Here is a 15,527-nt window from a genome sequence, read left to right as displayed (position 1 = left end):
AATGTTTTTCTTTTCCATTTTCTTTGTTCTACCAAAACATCCCCCTCCCCCCACTCCTTTGCTCCAAATGTGTCTCGCATATTAATGAACATTTGCATTTCCCCCTCTAAAAAGGGAGGAAAGTGTGTGTGGGGTGGAAGAAAATTTATGTTCTCAGGTTAAATTCCTGGGATTCTTTCGTGTCGTTTTCCCTTTCTGTGCTGTTCATTTGTTAAATTAATTTATGTTTGCTGACTGTTAAATTTTTACAACATATTTTGCTGTAGAAAGGGGAGGGGTGCGGTGGACCCTTAACCCTTTTGATATATTCGGAATTTGGGAACTTTTCGAGGGATCGATGTTGGGACAGGAAAAAGTTGTGAAAGACTTGAATATTTCTTTGAGAATAAATTATACACTAGATTCTGTTTAAAAACTTAATTTTCTGCCACATTTTGCCTCGCTTGAGGTAGTCCCACACGCCTCTTCGTGGCCCCATAAATATTCAGCCAGGCAGACACGCCTACATCCTGAACTTTGACCCAAATTGTCCGGGGCTCATTTGCATAGTAGACTGGAAGCAGATAAAACGAGGGGGAACGTTTTGAGTTGCTGCGGAGACCGCAACTCTACAGTTATACCCGATACTAAGTCAGTATGGCTCTCCTCCGGCAGACGCCGCTAATATTAAACGACACGACAAGGAGTGCTTGCGAGAGAGACAGAAAATCAGTCTGAGCGTGACGTCGGGCGCTGCGTAGCCACTGCAAATTGATTTGTTCCTTTTGGCTATAAAAATGATCTGATCTGATCCAGATTCAGCACTCTGATATATATGATCATTATCTATGATTCTGCGTTTTTAGTTTTCTCGTATTCTCAATATTGTGGATGCAACAGATTTTCGTTCTTTGTGGGGCGGAAGGGGGTGGGGCGAAATTTTGAGATAAACGTTTTATAGTGAGATCTAACAGGAGTGCGGATACCTAATTTGGTTACTCTAGCCTTAATAGTCTCTGAGATTTGTGAATATCCCTAGATTTTCATCCTTTGCGGGGGCGGAAGGGGGTGGGGCGAAATTTTGAAACAAACTCGTCTCGGTCCGATATATTAGGAGTGTGGATACCAAATTTGGTTGCTCTAGCTTTTATAGTCTCGGAGATCTAGGCGCTAATGTTTTACTCTAAGCAAAGCCGGCTATGCTACGTGTGTGTTAGAGAGAGACAGGGCGAGAAAAAATGAAATTGTTTTCTTGATGCTGGCTATAATAATAATACGATCCGATTCAGATTCCGCAGTCTTAAAGATATGGTCATTCTCTACAATTCTACGTTTTTGGTTTTCTCATATCTTTAAAATTGTGGATGCCACAGATTTTCGTCCTTTGTGGGGGCGGAAGTGGGCGGGGCGAAGTTTTGAAATAGTTTTGTAGCAGTGACATATCACAGAAGGATCCAAAACATCGTTGCTCTAGCTCTTATAGTCTTTGAGCATTAGGCGATGAAGGGGACGGACAGACGGACAGACGGAAGGACGGACGGACGGACAGACAGACATGGCTCAATCGACTCGGCTATTGATGCTGATCAAGAATATATATACTTTATGGGGTCGGAAACGATTCCTTCTGGACGTTACACACATCCATTTTTACCACAAATCTAATATACCCCAATACTCATTTTGAGTATCGGGTATAAAAAGAAATGGGATGAACGAGGAAAAGTTTTACAAACCGCAAAATTGTGGCGGTTGGAAAAGAATTTCCCCCTGCCCCGCCCCACAGGTAGGAAATTGTTTCCTTCTGTGTCAAGGATACTCCACCGTGGAGGTCCTGCGACTCGAGTGTTTGCGATGGCCATAATTAAGCGCCAAAATTAAGCGCCATTTCAATTGTTTGCCCAACGTCCAACATGAAATTTAACATAAATATTTGCGGGCTTTAGTTCCCCCCCCCCTGCGATGGTGGGGCAAATGGAGCAATTTGTAGGCCACCTTTTGCTTATCGTTGGCTGAGGGGAGAGCTGAAAGGTTGTAATATAATCATTAGGATTTGTCGGACGGTGGTAAAGCGTTCAAAAGGTTTAAGCCACGGCCTGAAAACTGTTTAACCAACAAAAAACGAGGGGGAACGTTGTGAGTTGCTGCGGACACCGCAACTCTACAGTTATACCCGATACTAAGTCAGTATGGCTCTCCTCCGGCAGACGCAGCTAATGTTAAACGACACGACAAAGAGTGCGTGCGAGAGAGACAGAAAATCAGTCTGAGCGTGACGTCGGGCGCTGCGTAGCCACTGCAAATTGATTTGTTCCTATTGGCTATAAAAATGATCTGATCTGATCCAGATTCAGCAATCTGATAGATATGGTGATTATCTATGATTCTGCGTTTTTAGTTTTCTCGAATCTGCAATATTGTGGATGCAACAGATTTTCGTCCTTTGTGGGGGCGGAAGGGGGTGGGGCGAAATTTTGACACAAAATGGTCTAGGTCCGATATCACAGGAGTGTGGATACAAAATTTGGTTGCTCTGGCTCTTATAGGTTCTGAGATCCCTGAACTCATATTTCGCAATTGGCAAAACCGACCTTGAAACCTGTGTGTTAGCGAGAGACAGAGCGAGAAAGAATGAAATTGTTTTATTGATTCTGGCTTTGAAGTTTTGAAATATTTTTGTAGCAGTGACATATCACAGAAGTCTGGATCCAAAACATCGTTACTCTAGCTCTTATAGTCTTTGAGCACTAGGCGCTGAAGGGGACGGACAGACGGACGGACGGACAGACGGCCAGACGGACAGACAGACATGGCTCAATCGACTCGGCTATTGATGCTGATCAAGAATATATATACTTTATGGGGTCGGAAACGATTCCTTCTCGACGTTACACACATCCACTTTTACCACAAATCTAATATACCCCAATACTCATTTTGAGTATCGGGTATAAAAATAAATAAATAAAAAGAAATCAACATGCCGCTAACAGAAATACACCTGAACCAAGCCTTGAAGTCAATCAGGCAAATTCCACGACGGATGCCAAGAACGCCTAAGCTCGTTCATAAGCAGGATTGAGTACATCTCCGAATTGTACCCAACAGAAGACATCCGGCAACAAAGCATCATGTACAGAGCCACTGAGGGTCAACTGTGCGGACGAGCACAACTTTTATCACAAAGCCTTCAACCCAACACCTGGACCGATCTAAAAGCAGCCCTAATCAGCAAATTCAACAACCACACTCCATACGAGACGCTGCTACAACAATTACACGACACCAAATTCAATGGGAATATTCAGTACCCGAAGAGAGTACTGGGAATCCGGAGCTACAACATGATTAAGATTATAATCTTACTAATGTTCACCGTCCTACAGTCTACCGGACAGAATATAGAGATTGGGATCTATCTCTATATTCTGTCCGGTAGACTGTAGGACGGTGAACATTAGTAAGATTATAATCTCAACTCAAGGAATGGATATCTCATATTCAAAACAAATACCATTAACATACCCATTAATTATGAATACCATTATCTAACAATTAATATAACAAGAACAGATGAAATATATCAAAATTTACTAGAACAGGCAACCCAATTTAATAACGAAATCCAAGTTTAATATTTAGTCGAGAAATTGCAACGTGAATTAAACGGCATAAAAATAGCCAAATGATACAAAAGATGCCTTATAAATGCAGTAGGCACAATATATAAATATCTATTTGGAACGTTAGATCAAGATGATAAAGTCGAATTAGAAGGGAAAATAGACATTCTGGCTAGTTAGAAATATTAATATTTAACCTTCAACATTTTACTGAGTACATAGAGGATATTGAATTAGGCATGCATATCCATCCATATCCATCCCATATCCAGATGAATATAATAACATCCTCACTGACCTAACGCAAAACAATTATTACGTTCTAGAAAACGAGGTATATGAAAAAGAATCAAAACGAAAAATAAATGACGAATGTATATCAGGAATAGTCAAACAAATAGAAACAAAATGTAATACACCAAAGCACACCAAAACTTTCAAATAAGTTTCATAGAACCCAATATATTGTTAACTTGGAAATTACCAAAAACCATATTAAACCAAGATTGCCTAAACCAAGAAATAAAAGTAGAAGGTAACGCATTAATAAAAATACATAATTGCAGTGTACAGTTAAATGAATTCTTAATATCCAACTCCATACCAGAATTTGCACAAAGCATATACATCAACAATAACGTAACAAAAACTGCCCCTCGTTCTGCCCCTCGTTCGGCCCCTCGTTTTGCCCCTCGTTCTGCCCCTCCTTCTGGCCTTTGCCAGTCTCCACGACTAAGTGAATATTAATATTGACTTTGTGTGCCCTTCGCATAGTTCACAACAGTTTTTCAGCTTTGATTGCTTCACTTGACTTGTGGCGAGGGGCATGGGGCATGGGGCATGCGGTGGCACGACTGGGGGGAACCCTGACCACCCCATTTTTGGCCTTTAAAGTCGATGGGGCCATCCCGGACGAATTTTATGTGCAAACTTTATGCATGGCAGAGAGAAGGGCAGGGGGCGTAGCTAAGGTCCTCTTCCGTAGAGTCTCCTCTCTAGCTCTTTCTATTATCATCAGTTCTTGCCCCTCTCCACTCTCCACAGACATTATTTTTCCATTTTTATGGCATTTAAGTTCAAATGAGGAACGTGGGATAAGGACTCGCACTAGGACTCCTTTCGGGTGTCCCACTCCTTGAGCTTGATTTCCTTTTGCTTTTCCGGCGGCTTACCTGCAAAGAGAAAGCAAAAGGAAAGCTCAAACAATGTCAATATATTTAAATGAAGATTATAAAAACTGAACACCAAAGAGGAGCCAAAGAAGGGAGCCAAAGCGGGGGGAGTCAAAGAGGGGAACCTCTGTGTGTCTGGGGAAATCTGTGTGTTGATTGGATTTTTATACCCGATACTCAAAATGAGTATTGGGGTATATTATATTTGTGGTAAACGTGGATGTGTGTAACGTTCAGAAGGAATCCTTTCCGACCCCATAAAGTATATATATTCTTCATCAGCATCAATAGCCGAGTCGATTGAGCCATCTCTGTCTGTCCGTCTGTCCGTCCGTCCGTCTGTCCGTCCGTCTGTCCGTCCGTCCGTCTGTCCGTCTGTCCGTCCCCTTCAGCGCCTAGTGCTCAAAGACTATAAGAGCTATAGCAACGATGTTTTGGATCCAGACTTCTGTGATATGTCACTGCTACAAAAATATTTCAAAACTTTGCCCCGCCCACTTCCGCCCCCCCAAAGGGCGAAAATCTGTGGCATCCACAATTTCGACGATACGAGAAAACCAAAAACGCAGAACCGTAGAAGATGACTATATCTTCTAGAGTGCAAAATCTGAACCAGGTCGTATAATTGTTATAGCCAGAATCAAGAAAACAATTTCATTCTTTCTCGCTGTTCGGGCCAGCCGCTGAAGAATAACCGTAACTTTAACATTATTATTGTATGAGCAGAGAGAGCCGCCTATGTTGTAAAACGTTGACGTTCTACAGAGCTGCTGCGCTCTCCCGCTAAAGGGGTTCTCGGCCCCCGCCACTTCGGCAACTACTTTGATCTGCTACCGCCTCTTCGGCAATCACTTTGATCTAACGCCGTCGTCTATAGTTTAGTTCTATGCTAACCCCTCTGCGCATTGGTTGCATATCGATCTCGCATAAGGTTTATCTGGCAATAGCAAGCAATCGGCTTCCGCTAAGCCACCAAGATTAAATACGAATTATAAAGTTTAACCCGAAATCTCTTTTCATTTTTGAAACACATAGGTGCCAAAAAAGCTTGGCATCTCAAACATTGGTGACCCCGACGTGATATAAAACCATTGCTTAATCGCGTTCCGTTAAAACACTTATTATTTATACAATATTTTGTTGTTGGGTAGTTTAACTACCAACAAATACATTTGGGTGCACGTTGAAAAACAGTTTAAAGTGCAAATTCAGTGAGAGTGCGGCTGGAATATTTATAGACAAATTCCGGTACTTTAAGCGTCGAATCTCTCATTCTCTGCGCAGCTGCAGCCGCGGTTCTTGACTTTTCGTGTCTTGCATTCTCGCTCTCGCGTCTATACATCGTCGCTTAAGCGGTATTTCATTTTCCGTTGCTGTGTCGAATTGCACAACGGTTAACATGGACAACGATCCGAATACAGGCGCGGGCGGAAATATTGTGGTGGCTGATTCCAGACTGAGTCTGTATAAGCGTAAAAGTCAGTCATTATATGATCGCTTGCACAGGCTTGGCGAATTTTTCGCGGGGAATAAAATCGATAAGCTGACCGCCGCGGAAGTCGAGGTGCGCCTTGATATGTTGGCAGAAATTCGAGAGGAATTTAATAAGGCCCATAATGAGTTGGAGGCTCTCGATCAAAACGAGATTGGGAGTGAGCTGCGCGAAATCTTCGATACTCTTTTCATATCGTTGAAAGCTGAGTTGCTGGCTGCTGTTGAAGTAAGCCAGTCACACGCCGCTGCCCATTCTACGACTCTGCCAAGCCATTCCGGACATAGTACCATCATCATGGCTCACAAGCAGCGACTTCCTGAGCTGAAGGTGCCTAAATTTTCTGGTGGATACGTCGAGTTCTCGGATTTTATTGCAATGTTCAAATCGGTGATTGAAGCGGATGCTGATCTCAGTGACATCGAGAAATTCCAGCACCTTCGCTCTTGCCTCGCTGATGCGGCTTTGGATTCGGTTCGATCGTTAGAGCTCTCCAGTGCCAATTATCGTGCGGCTCTGGATATACTTAATAAACGCTTTAATAACAAAAGACTTGTTTTCCAGGCACACATCAAGAAAATTCATGGGCTAAAGAGGGTAGACTCGCCTTCTGCTAAAAGGCTTCGGGAGTTTTTGGATGCAGTCAATTTACACATGCGAGCGTTGCAGACATTGGGAACTGCTGAGGAGATTTCAGGATTCATGGTCATCAACATGCTGCTGCAGAAGTTGGATTCGAAGACGCAAACCAAATGGGAGGAGCACACATCGTCGGATGCTATACCTACCGCAGAGGAATTCTTCGAATTCTTGCAGCAACGCTGCCAGAAAATGGAGCGGTTGGAATATGCTACAGCGACACACGCTAGTAGCGATCAGGTGGGAAAAAACCATTCCTATACGCAGGTTAAGAAAACGTTTGTAGCTTCCAACTCTTCCGCCGAGCCGTCTGTATGCGTCTTTTGCCACTCAGCGGGCCATGGAATATACTCGTGCAAGATATTCGGAAATCTCTCACCGTTGCTGCGCCACATAGAAGTGAAGAAGCTTTCCCTATGCTTCAATTGCCTAAAGCCGGGGCACCGGACCCGCGCATGCAATAGTGGAAAATGTCGAGTATGCGGCGGTAGGCATCATAGTTTGTTGCACTTCGATAGTATACAGGCCACAACACAAGGCTGCCCAGGTATTACTCCTCCCGATCTGGCCGTTCAACCGGACACTCTTTCCGTTGCTCAAAATTCTGCTAGCAGCTCGTCTCTACCTTCGTCTACCTCTCTTGCTGCCCAAGGTCTTCACTCTGATGTCGTGCTTCTGGCTACAGCCGTGGTTCTCGTAAAGAATCGGTCTGGCGTTTTAGTTCCTTGTCGTGCCATCTTAGATTCAGAATCGCAGCTGCATCTCGTCAAATCCAGGTTCGCCCAGCAGCTTCAGCTTAGGAGAACTCAATCGTCTGCACTTGAGTGAGGGATCTTGCTGCCCAAGGTCTTCACTCTGATGTCGTGCTTCTGGCTACAGCCGTGGTTCTCGTAAAGAATCGGTCTGGCGTTTTAGTTCCTTGTCGTGCCATCTTAGATTCAGAATCGCAGCTGCATCTCGTCAAATCCAGGTTCGCCCAGCAGCTTCAGCTTAGGAGAACTCAATCGTCTGCACTTGTGTCTGTGCTGGGCGATACCAGCGTTTCTACTGAGGGATCCACCATAAGCATTTGTATGCATTCTCGCACCTCTGCTTACACAACTATACTTACTGCTCTCATCGCCCCCACGATTACCGATTCTCAACCAAGTATGACAGTAAATGTATCCGATTGGCGTATTCCATCTAACATTCAGCTCGCTGATCCTGCATTTTTCAATCCTCAACGGGTTGATCTTCTCATTGGTGCGAGCGTTTTTTATGATCTCCTCTGCGTAGGGAAAATCAAACTCACCGATGGACTGCCTCTTCTGCAGAAGACCCGGCTTGGGTGGATCGTATCTGGCGGTGGACAGAAGGTATCAAGCTCGGCGTTTTTGGCTACGCACAATTGTCCAGATTCGATAGCTGAGATGGAAGCAAGGTTGGATAAAACTCTTCGTATGTTTTGGGAAGTCGAGAATTGTGTGGAGGCTGGGTTGAATACCAAAGAAGAAGACGATTGTGAAGCACATTTCGTAAGCCACCTTTCACGGTTGCCATCCGGGGAGTATGCAGTTCGTCTGCCGCTAAATAACAATACTGATCGTTAAGGAGAATCTTATGCTCAGGCTTATCGACGGTTCATCAGTCTGGAGCGAAAACTGGAGCGTAATCCTACACTCAAGGAGCGGTATTCCCCCTTTTTGAGGGAGTACATTGATTTGCATCATATGCACCAAGTCAACCCTGATTCCCGTAGTCTCTGCAAATATTTCTTGCCTCATCACTGTGTCCTAAAGGAGGACAGTACGACGACAAAACTCCGTGTCGTTTTCGACGGATCCGCAGCTACATCAACTGGATATTCTCTAAATGATGTGATGATGACAGGCCCTGTTATTCAGCCTGCATTGTTTAACATATTGATTCGCTTTCGAACATATCCAGTCGCTCTCACTGGGGACATTTGTAAAATGTACCGCTGCGTACGAGTTTCTCCACCCGACAATTTGTATCAGTGCATCCTATGGCGAGATTCCATCGAGTCCGAGGTTCAAGTCTACACATTAGACACCGTCACATACGGGACGAGGGCTGCATCATTTTTAGCGGTCCGCGCAATGCACCAGCTGGCCATCGACGAGGGTGAGTCCTACCCTCTTGGCTCAGCTGCTCTGCGGCAGGAGTTTTACGTGGATGACCTTATTTCGGGCGGTAATTCGGTCGCACAGGTCATGGACAAGATGCACCAAACATCAGCTTTACTGTCCCGTGGTAATTTTAGACTTAGGAAATGGTGCTCCAGTCACCAGGAAGTACTTGAGGGAACCCTGAAGATGACATAGAGAAGTTCATAAAGTTTAAAGATGGAAGCGACATTGCCAAAACTCTCGGGTTAGCGTGGGACCCTGCTTCGGATCAGCTGCTTTTTGCCTTGTCCGCACTGGACACAAACTCAAAGCCATCAAAGCGGTCGGTTTTATCTACGATTGCGCGGTTCTACGAACCTCTTGGATTGATAAATCCAGTCATTGTCAGGTGCAAAATCTTCCTTCAGCAGCTTTGGAGAGAAAATTTGGATTGGGATGAAAGCCTACCCTCAGCGTTGCATTCAACTTGGATGGACTTGAGAAATAGTTTGGCAAGCATTTCTCGGATCTCATTTCCTCGCTTGGTTCTTCGTTCTAGTGTGGCTACAGAAGTTCACGGATTCTGTGATGCCAGCTTAGAAGCATATGGCGCTTGCGTGTATGTCGTGTCCAGGGAAGCCCAGTCTTTGAGCCACGTTTTGTGCTCAAAGTCGCGAGTGGCGCCGCTAAAGACTATATCGATTCCTAAGCTGGAATTAAGTGGAGCCCATTTGCTTGCGAAAATCATGCAGAATATAAAGGACATGGGAATCTTTACAGGTCGGTTCTATTGCTGGTCGGATTCGTCAACAGCATTATCTTGGATTAGGGACAAGCCAGCTAAATTTCAAGTTTTCGTGGCAAATCGAGTGGCATCAATTCAGGAGTTGACGGCAGCCATGGAATGGCGCTATGTTCCCACATCGTTAAGTTCTGCTGATACTCTCTCGAGAGGCTCGCTTCCCAACCATCTTATCCAGTCAGAGCTATGGTTTCACGGCCCATCCTTTTTGCTAGACTCCAAGGATAAGTGGCCTGTATCTCCATCTAACAACATAGCAACTTTGGAGCTTCGCAAGAGAGGATTGCTAATCACGTCTCCACATGCCGATCTCACGTCCGGATGCAAATTTGCGAATTCATTCTTTCGCATGCAGCGCACATTCGCCTACATGCATAAATTTATACATCGTCTTAGGCATCCAGGACTCACCGTTTCTGATAATCGGCAAGGAACGCATCTTCTAATTCGACACATTCAGCTGGCAAATTTGTGGATGGACATAAAGGAGATTCGGCGCAATGGTCAAGTCATGAAATCCAGTTCTATTAGTTCGCTCAACCCGTTCACCGATCATTCTGGACTACTTAGAGTTGGAGGTCGTCTTGGCAACTCATCGCTAGGATTTGACGCTCAGCACCCGCTCATTCTGCCAAAGGGACATTCCATTACTTTTGCGCTGATAAGATATTATCATGAAAGAAACCTCCATGCCGGACCTCGCGCCCTGCTATCCAAAATTCGGCTGGAAAATTGGCCCATTGGAGGTGTTAAGGCAGTGTCAAGGGTCGTCAGCAGATGTGTGAGATGCTTCAGGACTAGGCCGCGCATGGTCGAACACATCATGGGAGACCTACCTAAGGAACGTTTGGAAGGATCTCGAGCTTTTGAAGTCACTGGAGTAGATTACTGTGGACCTTTTTTCTACCGATCAGAAATCCGCACGAGGCCTCCGATCAAGTGCTACATTAGCGTATTCATCTGTTTCACTTCTAAGGCTATACACATGGAGCTCGTAAAGGATTTGACCACCGCATCGTTTCTAGGCGCACTAAAGCGTTTTACTTCCACTCGAGGAAGGCCAAGTCAAATTTGGTCGGACAATGCGACAAACTTCGTTGGGGCCAAGAACGAGCTTCTGGAGCTAAAGAATCTTTGTCTGAGCGAACCGCATATGAAGGAGGTCCACGAATCCTGCTTGGCTGACTCGATCGACTGGCGTTTCATCCCACCTCGCTCTCCGCATTTTGGCGGGTTGTGGGAAGCGGCCGTGAAGACCGCAAAATATCACCTGTACCGCTCAGTTGGACCATCTGTGCTTAGCTTCGACGAGCTGCGCTCTCTGATCTGTCAGATCACTGCAATTGTTACATCTCGCCCTTTGCTCTCGCTTTCAGAAAATCCTGATGATTTACACGTTTTGACTCCTGCTCATCTGCTTTTAGGCGGCCCCCATGAGGAAATCCTCGAGCCTGACCTAACGAAGCTGAACTACAATCGTCTGGATGGCTGGCAGCGGGTCACCCAACTACAGCAAATATTTTGGAGCCGTTGGCGCGAAGAGTATCTCACTCTTTTGCAAGAGCGCGCGAAGTGGCGTACCCCCGCGCCAAACATCTGCAAGAACGACCTCGTTCTGGTGAAGGACGAAAATCTTCCTCCAATGCGTTGGCCACTGGCTAGAGTGGTCGATGTCGTTTTGGGCAAGGACGGAGTGTGTCGCGTCGCTGACCTGAAGACATCCTTAGGAAACATCAGGAGGGCCGTCACTCGGCAATGGTTGCTGCCCCTTAAGGAATCTGTTGAGAGACTAGCGCCCAACGGGGGGAGCATGTTCGGGCCAGCCGCTGAAGAATAACCGTAACTTTAACATTATTATTGTATGAGCAGAGAGAGCCGCCTATGTTGTAAAACGTTGACGTTCTGCAGAGCTGCTGCGCTCTCCCGCTAAAGGGGCTCTCTGCCGCCGCCACTTCGGCAACTACTTTGATCTGCTGCCGCCACTTCGGCAATCACTTTGATCTAACGCCGTCGTCTATAGTTTAGTTCTATGCTAACCCCTCTGCGCATTGGTTGCATATCGATCTCGCATAAGGTTTATCTGGCAATAGCAAGCAATCGGCTTCCGCTAAGCCACCAAGATTAAATACGAATTATAAAGTTTAACCCGAAATCTCTTTTCATTTTTGAAACACATAGGTGCCAAAAAAGCTTGGCATCTCAAACACTCGCTCTGTCTCTCTCTAACACACAGGTTTCATGGTCGGTTTTGCCAATTGCAAAATATGAGTTCAAGGATCTCAGAACCCATAAGAGCTAGAGTAACCAAATTTGGTATCCACACTCCTGTGATATCATACCTTGACCGTTTCGTGTCCAAATTTCGCCACACCCCCTTCCGCCCCCGCAAAGGAAGAAAATCTGGGGCATCCACAAATCTCAGAGACTATTAGCGCTACAGTAACCAAATTTAGTATCCGCACTCCTGTTAGATCTCACTATAAAACGTATATCTCAAAATTTCGCCCCACCCCCTTCCGCCCACACAAAGGACGAAAATCTGTTGCATCCACAATATTGCAGATTCGAGAAAACTAAAAACGCAGAATCATAGATAGCGACCATATCTATCAGATTGCTGAATCTGGATCAGATCAGATAATTTTTATAGCCAAAAGGAACAAATCAATTTGCAGTGGCTACGCAGCACCCGACGTCACGCTCAGACTGATTTTCTGTCTCTCTCGCACGCACTCTTTGTCGTGTCGTTTAATATTAGCGGCGTCTGCCGGAGGAGAGCCATACTGACTTAGTATCGGGTATAACTGTAGAGTTGCGGTGTCCGCAGCAACTCACAACGTTCCCCCTCGTTTGGTTTAGTTCCAGTCATAAAGCGAATGAGGGCGAGCAGCACAGGCAGAGAGAAAAGGAGCAGGAAATAGGAACGAAATATGCCCAAATGAAATGAGAAAGTGCCGCCCAAATCCAAGACTAAAATAAGCTTAAAGCTCTAATCCGTTTAAAGGTGGCCCAAGGAATCAGGAGTCACGAATGTGCCGCCTGTGGGGCAGATCCCGCCTTAAGGAAGCCCCTCTTGAGGGGCTGATAAATGATGGATACTCTTCGATTGTTCTGACCCCCTCTCCCCCCACCACCGCCCACCGCTCTCTCAGAAAAAGTGCAGCCAACAACTTTCAACTAGTTGGCCTTTGACTCAGGATCACCCTCCCCCACCCCTTTGCACAACAATCAACTGCCTGCCTCTGCCTCCACCCCCTGCCGTTCCTCTCTCTTTGGGCAGTAAGTTTGCTTTCCAAATATTTGCCACAATTTGTGGAGGGGAATATAAAGAAATAAAACACTTTTCGGATACCCTTTAAAAAGCTACAAGATATAGTCGATTCCAATCAAAGATTTGCGCCACAAACAGGCAGCCGCCAAAGGAGCAGAAAAGGGTATCTGAAAAGAGCCTCAACGAAAGACTGAAAAGTGGAAGTTAATGATTCACACGGCAGTGAATTTTTCACAATTTTCCCGAAAGCGAGCAGCCAGAGAAAGAGAGTGGGAGAGTGGTATATGGCTTTTTTTGTAACGTAAAATATGAACCACAATCAGAACGAAAGAGTGGCTGGAGAGGAGCAGCGATGCCAGAGATGGGATGGAGGAGGCTGTGGCCTCTCGTTTGAGCTTTCAACTTTTGTTGACACTATGAAACCTCTAAAGTTGGCGTTTTGGTCTTTATTATTTGTTTTACAGCTAGTTAAGGCCATTGTGTGTGTGTGCCCCAAAGAGAAGAGCAATTGTAGCGTGCAGGTGTGGGATAGCTGTCGTTTACCCATACTAGTATGAAGAGATTTCGTGTGCACCTCTAGCTAAAACCATTCTCTTTCGTCACACGATGTATACAGTTTTATAGTTAGTTATGTAACCCAGCCAACATAATGGTTTTTGGAAACTAATGGGTATGAGAGCAACACTAATTTTTCTTGAGATTACAAAGCAGTACACTCTAGTACGCTCACGTGCATATATACTCGTATTAAATATCTTTTCTTTTCCTTAGAAGTATACACCAACGTCATCATTGAGCTCAACGATCACGGATGGAATAAACGGTAATAGCCTACCAAAAGCGCTGTGAGTTTGTAAATAAGAACAAGTACTTATATGCACTGAGCTGGGAAGTAACCTGCGTGTTACATATATTTTTCTATTGATATCACCTTTATATATCCGTAACCATAATGTATTGGTACCTCTCACCCCTTTAGAATCTGTTACCCATATAATGGTCATTTTTAAATCTTTATTTTTCCTAATATTTCTTCTCAATTCTTTACTAATATATTAAGCTATTGAGACACAGCAAAAAAATGAATTTAATTATAAGTTAAGAAAACCCCCCTCCAAGAATTTAATTATATGATTAGGGATTTATTGAAATATATATATAATGATATTGATTTTGAAGTACAACCATAATATGTTCTAAATTCAGGAGTCCGTCCTCAGAAAGGCATGATCAAGGTGGTGGGATGATAACTGTTTAACGTTATTCAAGGGTCTATACGGTCAGGTTACCCTTATAGCATAGGTTGGGAGGGTAGAGAAGATAGAGATTCTCACCAACACCGGAGTTCTCATCATTTGAGTAGAGTAATTTATAAGTATGTCCACACTTTCCACAACCAACTTGTTAGTCCCATAACCAATTCCTTGCTCCGGCTAAACCTGGATTCTGTTGTTAGTTTTATGTTTGGTTCTTCTTTTTTTTTTAATTTTTAATTGTGCACCTAAAACATTATGCGAGTGTGTGTCAGTATGTGATAGGAGAGAGTAGAACGAACCCCGACAATCCGGCGAGCTTAGTCAGAGCATAGCTAGAGGTGCACACGAAATCTCTTCATACTAGTATGGGTAAACGACAGCTATCCCACACCTGCACGCTACATAAATTTATATTCATTAAATTATCTCGAGCTTGGCTGTAGAGATTCCCTTATCAAATTCTAGTTTGTGTTAGCAAAAAGTCACAGATTTTAGGAATCACGATCGTCTATTTATGATAAGTAGAGACTGTCCATTATCCGGACTTATACCTTCGAAACTGGTAATAGAACTGGCCAACATACCCAACTTAATTACTCAACTATTCAAATCGAAACGTACAGTTAGTAGTAGGCCACCTAGATCATGCCTGGAGAGGGCGAACATATTAATTATTTACCGACGGAAATAAGAAAAATTTCATATTCACTAACTCATATTTGCATATTAGTTTCATAATTTTATCTTCATTAATATTATTTTTTTTTTTATTTGTTATTATTAAGAAATTCATACAAATCATGGCGGTCGACCGTAGTAATCAAAATTTAGCTTCGGCATTGATCAACCAGACTCGTTTTGCGTTATTTTCCAGGGAAATTTGCGGCAAGACCAGTTGATAGCTACCACGCCTTGTCACCACCGATTTCATAATACGTGCGTATGCGAACATTTGAAAAGCGATGCATTTGCGTAAGGCAAATCTCACGATTAATATAGCCAAGTCAAACTTTTGTATACGGGAGATTAAATATCTGGGGTTCATAATAGGTTATGGTCAGTTAAAGACAGATCCGGGGAAAATAAAATCCATAATGGAGTTCCCGATCCCAAAAACCGTGAAACAGATAAGGAGATTTCTAGGACTTTCTGGATGGTACAGACGCTTTGTCGATAACTATG

Source organism: Drosophila miranda, assembly GCF_003369915.1.
Source record: "Drosophila miranda strain MSH22 chromosome Y unlocalized genomic scaffold, D.miranda_PacBio2.1 Contig_Y2_pilon, whole genome shotgun sequence".
NCBI classification, from domain to species: domain Eukaryota; kingdom Metazoa; phylum Arthropoda; class Insecta; order Diptera; family Drosophilidae; genus Drosophila; species Drosophila miranda.
Note: the sequence above shows the minus strand (reverse complement) of the source record.